Source organism: Lotus japonicus, chromosome 4 (assembly GCF_012489685.1).
Source record: "Lotus japonicus ecotype B-129 chromosome 4, LjGifu_v1.2".
In the NCBI taxonomy this organism is placed as follows: Eukaryota; Viridiplantae; Streptophyta; class Magnoliopsida; order Fabales; family Fabaceae; genus Lotus; species Lotus japonicus.
Window position 1 is genome coordinate 5,598,763 of NC_080044.1, and position 11,939 is coordinate 5,610,701.

An 11,939-nucleotide genomic window follows, 5' to 3' on the forward strand; every position below is an offset into this window, starting at 1 on the left:
CATAATAAATATTTCCACACTTAAAAGTGTGTTTCTAACTAGTTGTTGTTGGTTACGACTTTCAACGGCTAGAACACAATTTCCTTGTCAGAAGTGGAAATGAGCTCATGCACATCTTTCGAGATGAGGCGTTCACGTGAAGTGAAAGCTTTGGTGTTCCTCACACTCACACCCTGTGACCCTGTGACTTGGACCCATTCCTTGAAACACCGATTTGTTGTTGTTTCACCTGAAAATCGAGTCAGGCATTTTGTCAAACAGTAACAAGACACTCTAAAGAAGCAAGGCAGTGCTAGTTCGAACCTCGCACAGCTACTAGAGTTACTACTCCAAGTTCCAACCACAACCCACAAGGACAACATCATTTAATCAACCAGGTTCCATGAGTCTAAAATTCAAGAGATTCTTGGAGGGCTTGCTTAACAACTAACAAGGTAGTTCACTTGTGATTATACCGTTTTTTTATTTCTAGATATATAGCTGCATTTTACTTTAACCTACAATGATTTTTAATATGCTTTGGTTTCTCAATTTTTCTGAGCAGGAACCTGAAAGTCGATTGTGGACATTGGAAAGTGGTTTTATGGGTTCTGTTCTGCTCATTCTATCCACCTAGTAATGGACATTGTGGATGGGAATAAAGGTTTAGTATATTTGATTTAGGATATAGCTTTTTTCTGGTTTTGCTGATTTAAGTCATGTGGGCAATGCTTGTGATTTGTATAATTTCGGTAAGATCAATGACAAGTGATGATTAAGGGAAAGGGAAATTACAAATATCTATATTTCCAGCACATGCACTGAATTTCCTCATCCTTTATCTTCTCTTCTTCCTTCTAGCAATAATTTTTGTGTTTCTTCTTATCTGCTGTTCATACTGAAAAAAAAATGTCTTGTGCTCTGCATTTCCAGTTCAATATCACATGTTCTAAAGATTATTGGTTCTGTTCATCTTTAACTTGTTAGTCCATTTTATTTTCTGCTGATCAACTAATAGTTGTTCTTGCTGCTAGTATTGTTTCCTTATAAATTTGATGCTAAAAGGGAAGACATGACACTGGAAAAGCTGGTCAAAGACTAGCTTTCCAAAAGTTTTTTTTCTTTATTCTTTTAGGTAGGTTTAATTCTACACGTTGCAATGATGCTGTTATGGCTGGCTAAAAGAGATGCCTTATCTATTGCGTTCTTATATTCCCATCCTCTATGCTATAGTGTTTGCAATACTTCAACACTGGATTTAGGTGTTGCAATGTATAAGTACCAGGAATAGCATGGTAGTGTTTCTAAGGAAACACATGAATGTAAGTTCTTTATCTTTTTTTTTTTTGATAAGCCGAATGAATTAAAGAAAGCACAAGGGGTGCTTGAAACCCATATACCTAGTTATCTAACAACATATAAAGAGAAATAAGCCATTTGAGCCCACCAAACAACCTCGAGTACTCAAAGTAATAGAAGTAGGGTTTGCAATTGATTTTCATCCCTAGTCCCTACAAGTAGCAAACAAATCAACACCACCATCCCAAGACAAATAAGGTTGCACCAGTATGAATCTGTGAGTTTTGCAAAGTGCAAAGTGGAGATATCCAGATCATATTTCCCATTCAACCCAACACCTTTCCAACTATGTCACATCCAAATAACTCAATACTCCCGCCTTTTGCCATCTGTTATCAACCCAGGTGTAGATGAAGAAAATCATAAGCATATGATCCATGGGACCCTACCTTTCCCACTCAAATTCTTCTGCTCAACAGATACCGCCCTATTTCACATTCCTCAAAAGCCTCTTGCTTTGCAGCCAATGAAGCTACAATAAATCACATTTTAATCCCAAACATTCACAAAAGCTACTGTTGAATAGAGACCAGTGAATACCGTTCTGAGACACCTGCTGTAATTACTGATCCCACCTGTAGTTGCTGTTACAGGCCTCTCCAAAATTAATTCCCTCTAGGTGACACTAACGCTTCTTCCATAGCTACATTAATTCCCAACATAACTTCCCCCTTCCTCTTGTTCGTGTTCCTGCTATACTAGGGGAATTGCATATTGTAGCTTGAAACATGGAAGGCTTGCAGGAATTAAGACAGGTTAAAATAGGATTATTGCACAATCCACGAAATTCATGATTGACTTAGTTCTTCTGCTAACCCCAATTAATGCTTAGACCTGTTCTGCCCTATACCCTTGATTAATAAAAGTATTGGTCTTCCTTTATTCAACATTATTTTTCTTATCCTATTTGGTGGAGACATTGCAAGAGAGCTGGACTGACTTTTCTGATATCTTGGTCAAATTAATATGGAAAATTAGAACAATTATTAAATTATTCTATAATAAGGATTATTCATGTGCCATGACTCTTTCTATTTTAGTTGAATCACTTTCTAGTTCTTCTGCAAACCCCATTAGTTCTCAAACCTATTCTTCCATAAGCCTACAATCATTTTTCTCTTAATTTTTCTTTTTTGAAAATATAAGCATTTCTCTTTCTTTATTTTGCATTATTACTCTTGTACTATTTGGTATATATTTCAAGAGTTCTTGGCCAATTTCTGCATGAATTAGTTAAATTAAAATTTAAAACCATTATAAATTTATTCGGTAATGCCTTCTAAGTAATTTGTCGAATCACCATTTTAAGTTCAGTTTGCCACTAATTAGGATTAAGCTTTTGTTTTTGTGTTAATGAGAGTTGAATCAAGACACATTGTGTGCTCTATGACTTGGAGTCTTTCACATTGTGATCCAGTAGTCATTTCGGTATTCTAAAGGGAGTATACATCTTGTATGGTTCTTGTGATTGTGAGAGTTGTTACTTTGTTCAGGAGAGAATGTGAACTGAACTACAGATTCTTTATGATTGAGAACCAAACTATGTTTCCTCTTATGTTTTATAGAGGAATTAATATTTTCTGAATTCATTAAGAGAAAAATAATGTTATCATTGCACATGTTTGACTGTTTACTCACAGCCTTTTTTATGTATTTATTTTTGTCATTCAGAGAAGCAGGTGACCTCTCTTATTGCCTTGGTTTATATATTACTTTCCTTTTGGCTATTATTAGGATTATAGGCAATAACACCCAGAAGTTACTGTTTTGGATCATCCAGATGCGATACGACATTTCCGTAATCATCAGTATAAGCTTCAAGCTGTTGCTGATATGAACCTCTCTGATTCCTATGATAATATTTTGTCTTCATCTTGATTTATAGCTGTGTTGAACTGCTATCATGCGAAGCTGTATGTTCGGTCAAATGAAGTTAAGAGCTAAGGAATTTTGCCGTATTAAATATCCAATGCAGGTAAAGTTGGGGTTCTTGGGCAATTAGTTATCACAAGAGATGCACCTGTCATCCCGAGTTGGCTTACCCCTTGGTATGTATACATTGGTTTTTCAACTATTTTTAGATTCTGCAGTTATTTGATTTGTCAGAGCATGGACACTTGGACATTTATTGTTACGGGGGTTGTGTTTTATAGGCAAAGTCATTAGAACTTATGAAAAATAGGCATGGTAACCCTATCTTATTGTGTCTGCGCAGACTACTTAGACTTCATATTGAAATGCTTAAAATGAACTTTTGTTGTGTGTAATTGCAAAATTGTTTCAATTGCATAGCCACTGGTGTGCATAACAGTTCTACCAGTTCCTTGATGAACCTTTTTTCATAGATGTTGTGACTTGTAAGTTGATTGGGAAACTTCTACCGTTCTCTTAGAATCATTCTTCTTCCTTCTGTTACTGTTCGATCCATATTCCTTGCTACATTTATGGTTGGACTTGTTCAATTGGTAGTTTAAGTTTTCATATTCTATGATGTTGCAGATTTCTATTTTAGGATTTCATTCACAAGTGTTGGTGAATTCTGTAATATAGCATTAGAGTTGTGTTTTTGTGTGTCGAAGCTTGTTTATGATATATTAGAAAATAATAGAAGAGTAAGCATGTTGATCGAAATTGAGAAACCTTAGCAATTAGTATTTGTTCCGGTATAGAAACAATAGTGACGGTGATAGGCCCAAAACCCTAGCGGAAGTAGGATCTTGTAATAACCTAGCCGCCTATGTAATAAATGCCAAAATGTCCTTTCTCAAGGTACAAGTGCTCCCTTAGGGGTACATAGAAACCCTAAGAAACAAACTTATTGGGCTGTTTTGGCCTTATAACTCTCGGCCCAACAGCCCTTACATGCAATCACCCGCCCTATGGCGGTTGTCCTCAATAGCCCAGGTATTAACCCTGGCTGGTCCTTCCCAGTCGTCCGTTGCTTGGCAGTTTGAGCCGCCATTTGGCCGCGATGGGCAGGACCCCTATTCTGACGAGGGGTCTCGCCCAGTCCAATATTGTACGTTTCAAAATTGTCAATCAGTTGGGGAATATTCATAAGATTGAAATACAGAAAAGCATCTTTATAATTGTTGAAGATAATGGGAAAGTAGAGAGAGAAGAGAGGTAAAACTCTTAACTAAATCTGAAATTCTGTTATTATGAAAATTTGAACTTGCCGAAACTCAGCTTTGTATATTATATAGTAGAAGCAGCACGAGAGCTGTTACAGCAATGACCAAACTAATTCTAACTGAAATGATTGTACTAACATAAAATGTTAAATATACAGTGCTAGTGCAATGGAATGGCTGAGTTTCAGATTGGATTTTATATCCTCTACTGTATTTTCCTTCTGTTTGGTTTTCATGATATCTTTTCCTAGTTCAATTACTAATTCTGGTGAGTGATGCAGACCCAATTGCTAGTAGTAGTAATAGGCCCAATATTACTAGAGTCCATGAAAGCAGGAGGAAGTGTGATGCACCAGATCTGTCCCTGTGAGCAAAATAAAACACCTGCTGAAAGAGTGTGGTGTGGGGTAGGGTAGGTCGGCAATTATCTTCTTGGGCTTAGACTGGGAGAGATAGAGACACTGTAATTTGTCTGTTTTTCTTCTTCTTCTTGTAGTTTCCAAAACTGGATCTGAATTCATCTTAGAATTCCAGAATTAATCAATACAAAAGCATTAAAGTTCAATTTCCTTCTCTGTAATTGCTGGTACCTAACATTTGGTATTTTGGAACTCTCGGTTCAGGTGCCACCACCAAAGCCGCCGAATCGGGTTTTAAAGGCGGTGGCTAAGGGGATGCAAAGGGATGAGAAGCTGGCAGAATCAGCAGCGAATACGAGGGATTGTGCGGTGGGGTTTCAGACCAATGGAAGAGCAAAATCAGAACAAATAGAAGTTATAGCACCTGCAAATTGTAAGGGAGAATAAATTGGTTATTCAGAACAATCATTCTGCAATTATCTATGTTTTGTTCCCATTAGCAATTGTCAACTTGCAAGAGCTCCAACTTTCACCCAACACTTCAGATACTATGGTGGTGTCGTGCTTTCAGAGACCAAAACCAGGCTGTAGATGCGAGTTTTCTTAAATTCCAGCACCTTTGACCGATGGCAAGTGGGTGTTAATGTGTCATATTATATCTGCCTTATATTTCTGCTGACTTAAAGAAGTTCGAACCTCGCACAGCTACTAGTTACTACTCCAAGTTCCAACCACAACCCTCAAGAACAACATCATTTAATCAACCAGGTTCCATGAGTCTAAAATTCAAGAGATTCTTGGAGGGCTTGCTTAACAACTAACAAGGTAGTTCACTTGTGATTATAGCGTTTTTTTATTTCTAGATATATAGCTGCATTTTACTTTAACCTACAATGGTTTTTAAAATGCTTTGGTTTCTGAATTTTTCTGAGCAGGAACCAGAAAATCGATTGTGGACATTGGAAAGTGGTTTTAGGGGTTCTGTTCTACTTGTCTTAAGATTTGGGAAGTGGCTTTTCTCACTGCTTGTCTTAAGATTTGGAAAGTGGTTTTAGGGGTTCTGTTCTGCTCATTCTATCCACCTAGTAATGGACATTGTGGATGGGAATAAAGGTTTAGTATATTTGATTTAGGATATGGCTTTTTTCTGGTTTTGCTGATTTAAGTCATGTGGGCAATGTATGTGATTTGTATAATTTCGATAAGATCAAAGACAAGTGATGATCAAGTGAAAGGGAAATTACAAATATCTATATTTCCAGCACATGCCCTGAATTTCCTCATCCTTTATCTTCTCTTCTTCCTTCTAGCAATAATTATTTGTTTTGCTTCTTATCTGCTGTTCACACAGAAAAAAAATGTCTTGTGCTCTGCATTTCCAGTTCAATATCACATGTTCTAAAGATTATTGGTTCTGTTCATCTTTTACTTGTTAGTCCATTTTATTTTTTGCTGATCAACTAATAGTTGTCCTTGCTGCTAGTATTGTTTCCTTATAAATTTGATGCTAAAAGGGAAGACATGACACTGGAAAAGCTGGTCAAAGACTAGCTTTCCAAAAGTTTTGTTTCTTTATTCTTTTAGGTAGGTTTAATTCTACACGTTGCAATGATGCTGTTATGGCTGGCTAAAAGAGATGCCTTATCTATTGCGTTCTTATATTCCCATCCTCTATGCTATAGTGTTTGCAATACTTCAACACTGGATTTAGGTGTTGCAATGTATAAGTACCAGGAATAGCATGGTAGTGTTTCTAAGGAAACACATGAATGTAAGTTCTTTATCTTTTTTTTTTTTGATAAGCCGAATGAATTAAAGAAAGCACAAGGGGTGCTTGAAACCCATATACCTAGTTATCTAACAACATATAAAGAGAAATAAGCCATTTGAGCCCACCAAACAACCTCGAGTACTCAAAGTAATAGAAGTAGAGTTTGCAATTGATTTTCATCCCTAGTCCCTACAAGTAGCAAACAAATCAACACCACCATCCCAAGACAAATAAGGTTGCACCAGTATGAATCTGTGAGTTTTGCAAAGTGCAAAGTGGAGATATCCAGATCATATTTCCCATTCAACCCAACACCTTTCCAACTATGTCACATCCAAATAACTCAATACTCCCGCCTTTTGCCATCTGTTATCAACCCAGGTGTAGATGAAGAAAATCATAAGCATATGATCCATGGGACCCTACCTTTCCCACTCAAATTCTTCTGCTCAACAGATACCGCCCTATTTCACATTCCTCAAAAGCCTCTTGCTTTGCAGCCAATGAAGCTACAATAAATCACATTTTAATCCCAAACATTCACAAAAGCTACTGTTGAATAGAGACCAGTGAATACCGTTCTGAGACACCTGCTGTAATTACTGATCCCACCTGTAGTTGCTGTTACAGGCCTCTCCAAAATTAATTCCCTCTAGGTGACACTAACGCTTCTTCCATAGCTACATTAATTCCCAACATAACTTCCCCCTTCCTCTTGTTCGTGTTCCTGCTATACTAGGGGAATTGCATATTGTAGCTTGAAACATGGAAGGCTTGCAGGAATTAAGACAGGTTAAAATAGGATTATTGCACAATCCACGAAATTCATGATTGACTTAGTTCTTCTGCTAACCCCAATTAATGCTTAGACCTGTTCTGCCCTATACCCTTGATTAATAAAAGTATTGGTCTTCCTTTATTCAACATTATTTTTCTTATCCTATTTGGTGGAGACATTGCAAGAGAGCTGGACTGACTTTTCTGATATCTTGGTCAAATTAATATGGAAAATTAGAACAATTATTAAATTATTCTATAATAAGGATTATTCATGTGCCATGACTCTTTCTATTTTAGTTGAATCACTTTCTAGTTCTTCTGCAAACCCCATTAGTTCTCAAACCTATTCTTCCATAAGCCTACAATCATTTTTCTCTTAATTTTTCTTTTTTGAAAATATAAGCATTTGTCTTTCTTTATTTTGCAATATTAATCTTGTACTATTTGGTATATATTTCAAGAGTTCTTGGCCAATTTCTGCATGAATTAGTTAAATTAAAATTTAAAACCATTATAAATTTATTCGGTAATGCCTTCTAAGTAATTTGTCGAATCACCATTTTAAGTTCAGTTTGCCACTAATTAGGATTAAGCTTTTGTTTTTGTGTTAATGAGAGTTGAATCAAGACACATTGTGTGCTCTATGACTTGGAGTCTTTCACATTGTGATCCAGTAGTCATTTCGGTATTCTAAAGGGAGTATACATCTTGTATGGTTCTTGTGATTGTGAGAGTTGTTACTTTGTTCAGGAGAGAATGTGAACTGAACTACAGATTCTTTATGATTGAGAACCAAACTATGTTTCCTCTTATGTTTTATAGAGGAATTAATATTTTCTGAATTCATTAAGAGAAAAATAATGTTATCATTGCACATGTTTGACAGTTTACTCACAGCCTTTTTTATGTATTTATTTTTGTCATTCAGAGAAGCAGGTGACCTCTCTTATTGCCTTGGTTTATATATTACTTTCCTTTTGGCTATTATTAGGATTATAGGCAATAACACCCAGAAGTTACTGTTTTGGATCATCCAGATGCGATACGACATTTCCGTAATCATCAGTATAAGCTACAAGCTGTTGCTGATATGAACCTCTCTGATTCCTATGATAATATTTTGTCTTCATCTTGATTTATAGCTGTGTTGAACTGCTATCATGCGAAGCTGTATGTTCGGTCAAATGAAGTTAAGAGCTAAGGAATTTTGCCGTATTAAATATCCAATGCAGGTAAAGTTGGGGTTCTTGGGCAATTAGTTATCACAAGAGATGCACCTGTCATCCCGAGTTGGCTTACCCCTTGGTATGTATACATTGGTTTTTCAACTATTTTTAGATTCTGCAGTTATTTGATTTGTCAGAGCATGGACACTTGGACATTTATTGTTACGGGGGTTGTGTTTTATAGGCAAAGTCATTAGAACTTATGAAAAATAGGCATGGTAACCCTATCTTATTGTGTCTGCGCAGACTACTTAGACTTCATATTGAAATGCTTAAAATGAACTTTTGTTGTGTGTAATTGCAAAATTGTTTCAATTGCATAGCCACTGGTGTGCATAACAGTTCTACCAGTTCCTTGATGAACCTTTTTTCATAGATGTTGTGACTTGTAAGTTGATTGGGAAACTTCTACCGTTCTCTTAGAATCATTCTTCTTCCTTCTGTTACTGTTCGATCCATATTCCTTGCTACATTTATGGTTGGACTTGTTCAATTGGTAGTTTAAGTTTTCATATTCTATGATGTTGCAGATTTCTATTTTAGGATTTCATTCACAAGTGTTGGTGAATTCTGTAATATAGCATTAGAGTTGTGTTTTTGTGTGTCGAAGCTTGTTTATGATATATTAGAAAATAATAGAAGAGTAAGCATGTTGATCGAAATTGAGAAACCTTAGCAATTAGTATTTGTTCCGGTATAGAAACAATAGTGACGGTGATAGGCCCAAAACCCTAGCAGAAGTAGGATCTTGTAATAACCTAGCCGCCTATGTAATAAATGCCAAAATGTCCTTTCTCAAGGTACAAGTGCTCCCTTAGGGGTACATAGAAACCCTAAGAAACAAACTTATTGGGCTGTTTTGGCCTTATAACTCTCGGCCCAACAGCCCTTACATGCAATCACCCGCCCTATGGCGGTTGTCCTCAATAGCCCAGGTATTAACCCTGGCTGGTCCTTCCCAGTCGTCCGTTGCTTGGCAGTTTGAGCCGCCATTTGGCCGCGATGGGCAGGACCCCTATTCTGACGAGGGGTCTCGCCCAGTCCAATATTGTACGTTTCAAAATTGTCAATCAGTTGGGGAATATTCATAAGATTGAAATACAGAAAAGCATCTTTATAATTGTTGAAGATAATGGGAAAGTAGAGAGAGAAGAGAGGTAAAACTCTTAACTAAATCTGAAATTCTGTTATTATGAAAATTTGAACTTGCCGAAACTCAGCTTTGTATATTATATAGTAGAAGCAGCACGAGAGCTGTTACAGCAATGACCAAACTAATTCTAACTGAAATGATTGTACTAACATAAAATGTTAAATATACAGTGCTAGTGCAATGGAATGGCTGAGTTTCAGATTGGATTTTATATCCTCTACTGTATTTTCCTTCTGTTTGGTTTTCATGATATCTTTTCCTAGTTCAATTACTAATTCTGGTGAGTGATGCAGACCCAATTGCTAGTAGTAGTAATAGGCCCAATATTACTAGAGTCCATGAAAGCAGGAGGAAGTGTGATGCACCAGATCTGTCCCTGTGAGCAAAATAAAACACCTGCTGAAAGAGTGTGGTGTGGGGTAGGGTAGGTCGGCAATTATCTTCTTGGGCTTAGACTGGGAGAGATAGAGACACTGTAATTTGTCTGTTTTTCTTCTTCTTCTTGTAGTTTCCAAAACTGGATCTGAATTCATCTTAGAATTCCAGAATTAATCAATACAAAAGCATTAAAGTTCAATTTCCTTCTCTGTAATTGCTGGTACCTAACATTTGGTATTTTGGAACTCTCGGTTCAGGTGCCACCACCAAAGCCGCCGAATCGGGTTTTAAAGGCGGTGGCTAAGGGGATGCAAAGGGATGAGAAGCTGGCAGAATCAGCAGCGAATACGAGGGATTGTGCGGTGGGGTTTCAGACCAATGGAAGAGCAAAATCAGAACAAATAGAAGTTATAGCACCTGCAAATTGTAAGGGAGAATAAATTGGTTATTCAGAACAATCATTCTGCAATTATCTATGTTTTGTTCCCATTAGCAATTGTCAACTTGCAAGAGCTCCAACTTTCACCCAACACTTCAGATACTATGGTGGTGTCGTGCTTTCAGAGACCAAAACCAGGCTGTAGATGCGAGTTTTCTTAAATTCCAGCACCTTTGACCGATGGCAAGTGGGTGTTATTATATCTGCCTTATATTTCTGCTGACTTACATGCTGGGATTTAAAATTGAGGTTCCCAAGTTTCTGAGTTCAATAATATGAGTGGGAAGCAAGAATAAATTTGGTGGTATCAAACTGCTGGAGACACATTGATTCTTTGCAAATTTGGGTCAATTGAAAAGAAGAGGCTGATTCAGTGGTGTCTCAACTACTGGTCGAGTTAAGGACTTGTGGGCTCATCATATCTTTGGTGATAGAGAATACTACTGCATGCTATTGGTATCCTGGTCGGAAGATGAACTAGTACATGAATTTCCTAAATTCCAGCACTTTTGACCGATGGCAAGTGGGTGTTAATGTGTTATATTTTATCTGCCTTATATTTCTGCTGACTTAAAGAAGTTCGAACCTCGCACAGCTACTAGAGTTACTACTCCAAGTTCCAACCACAACCCACAAGAACAACATCATTTAATCAACCAGGTTCTATGAGTCTAAAATTCAAGAGATTCTTGGAGGGCTTGCTTAACAACTAACAAGGTAGTTCACTTGTGATTATACCGTTTTTTTATTTCTAGATATATAGCTGCATTTTACTTTAACCTACAATGGTTTTTAAAATGCTTTGGTTTCTGAATTTTTCTGAGCAGGAACCAGAAAATCGATTGTGGACATTGGAAAGTGGTTTTAGGGGTTCTGTTCTGCTTGTCTTAAGATTTGGGAAGTGGCTTTTCTCACTGCTTGTCTTAAGATTTGGAAAGTGGTTTTAGGGGTTCTGTTCTGCTCATTCTATCCACCTAGTAATGGACATTGTGGATGGGAATAAAGGTTTAGTATATTTGATTTAGGATATGGCTTTTTTCTGGTTTTGCTGATTTAAGTCATGTGGGCAATGTATGTGATTTGTATAATTTCGATAAGATCAAAGACAAGTGATGATCAAGTGAAAGGGAAATTACAAATATCTATATTTCCAGCACATGCCCTGAATTTCCTCATCCTTTATCTTCTCTTCTTCCTTCTAGCAATAATTATTTGTTTTGCTTCTTATCTGCTGTTCACACAGAAAAAAAATGTCTTGTGCTCTGCATTTCCAGTTCAATATCACATGTTCTAAAGATTATTGGTTCTGTTCATCTTTTACTTGTTAGTCCATTTTATTTTTTGCTGATCAACTAATAGTT

At 36.8% G+C, this 11,939-nt stretch overlaps 1 long non-coding RNA gene across 1 annotated transcript; it reads left to right on the forward strand.

The window, feature by feature from the left end:
- Positions 1-9,771: 9,771 nt before the first annotated feature.
- On the forward strand, positions 9,772-11,734 carry LOC130715603 (uncharacterized). Its single transcript, XR_009011706.1, has 2 exons — positions 9,772-11,295; positions 11,406-11,734. It is a non-coding gene; the product is annotated as an uncharacterized LOC130715603 (long non-coding RNA).
- Positions 11,735-11,939: the final 205 nt, after the last annotated feature.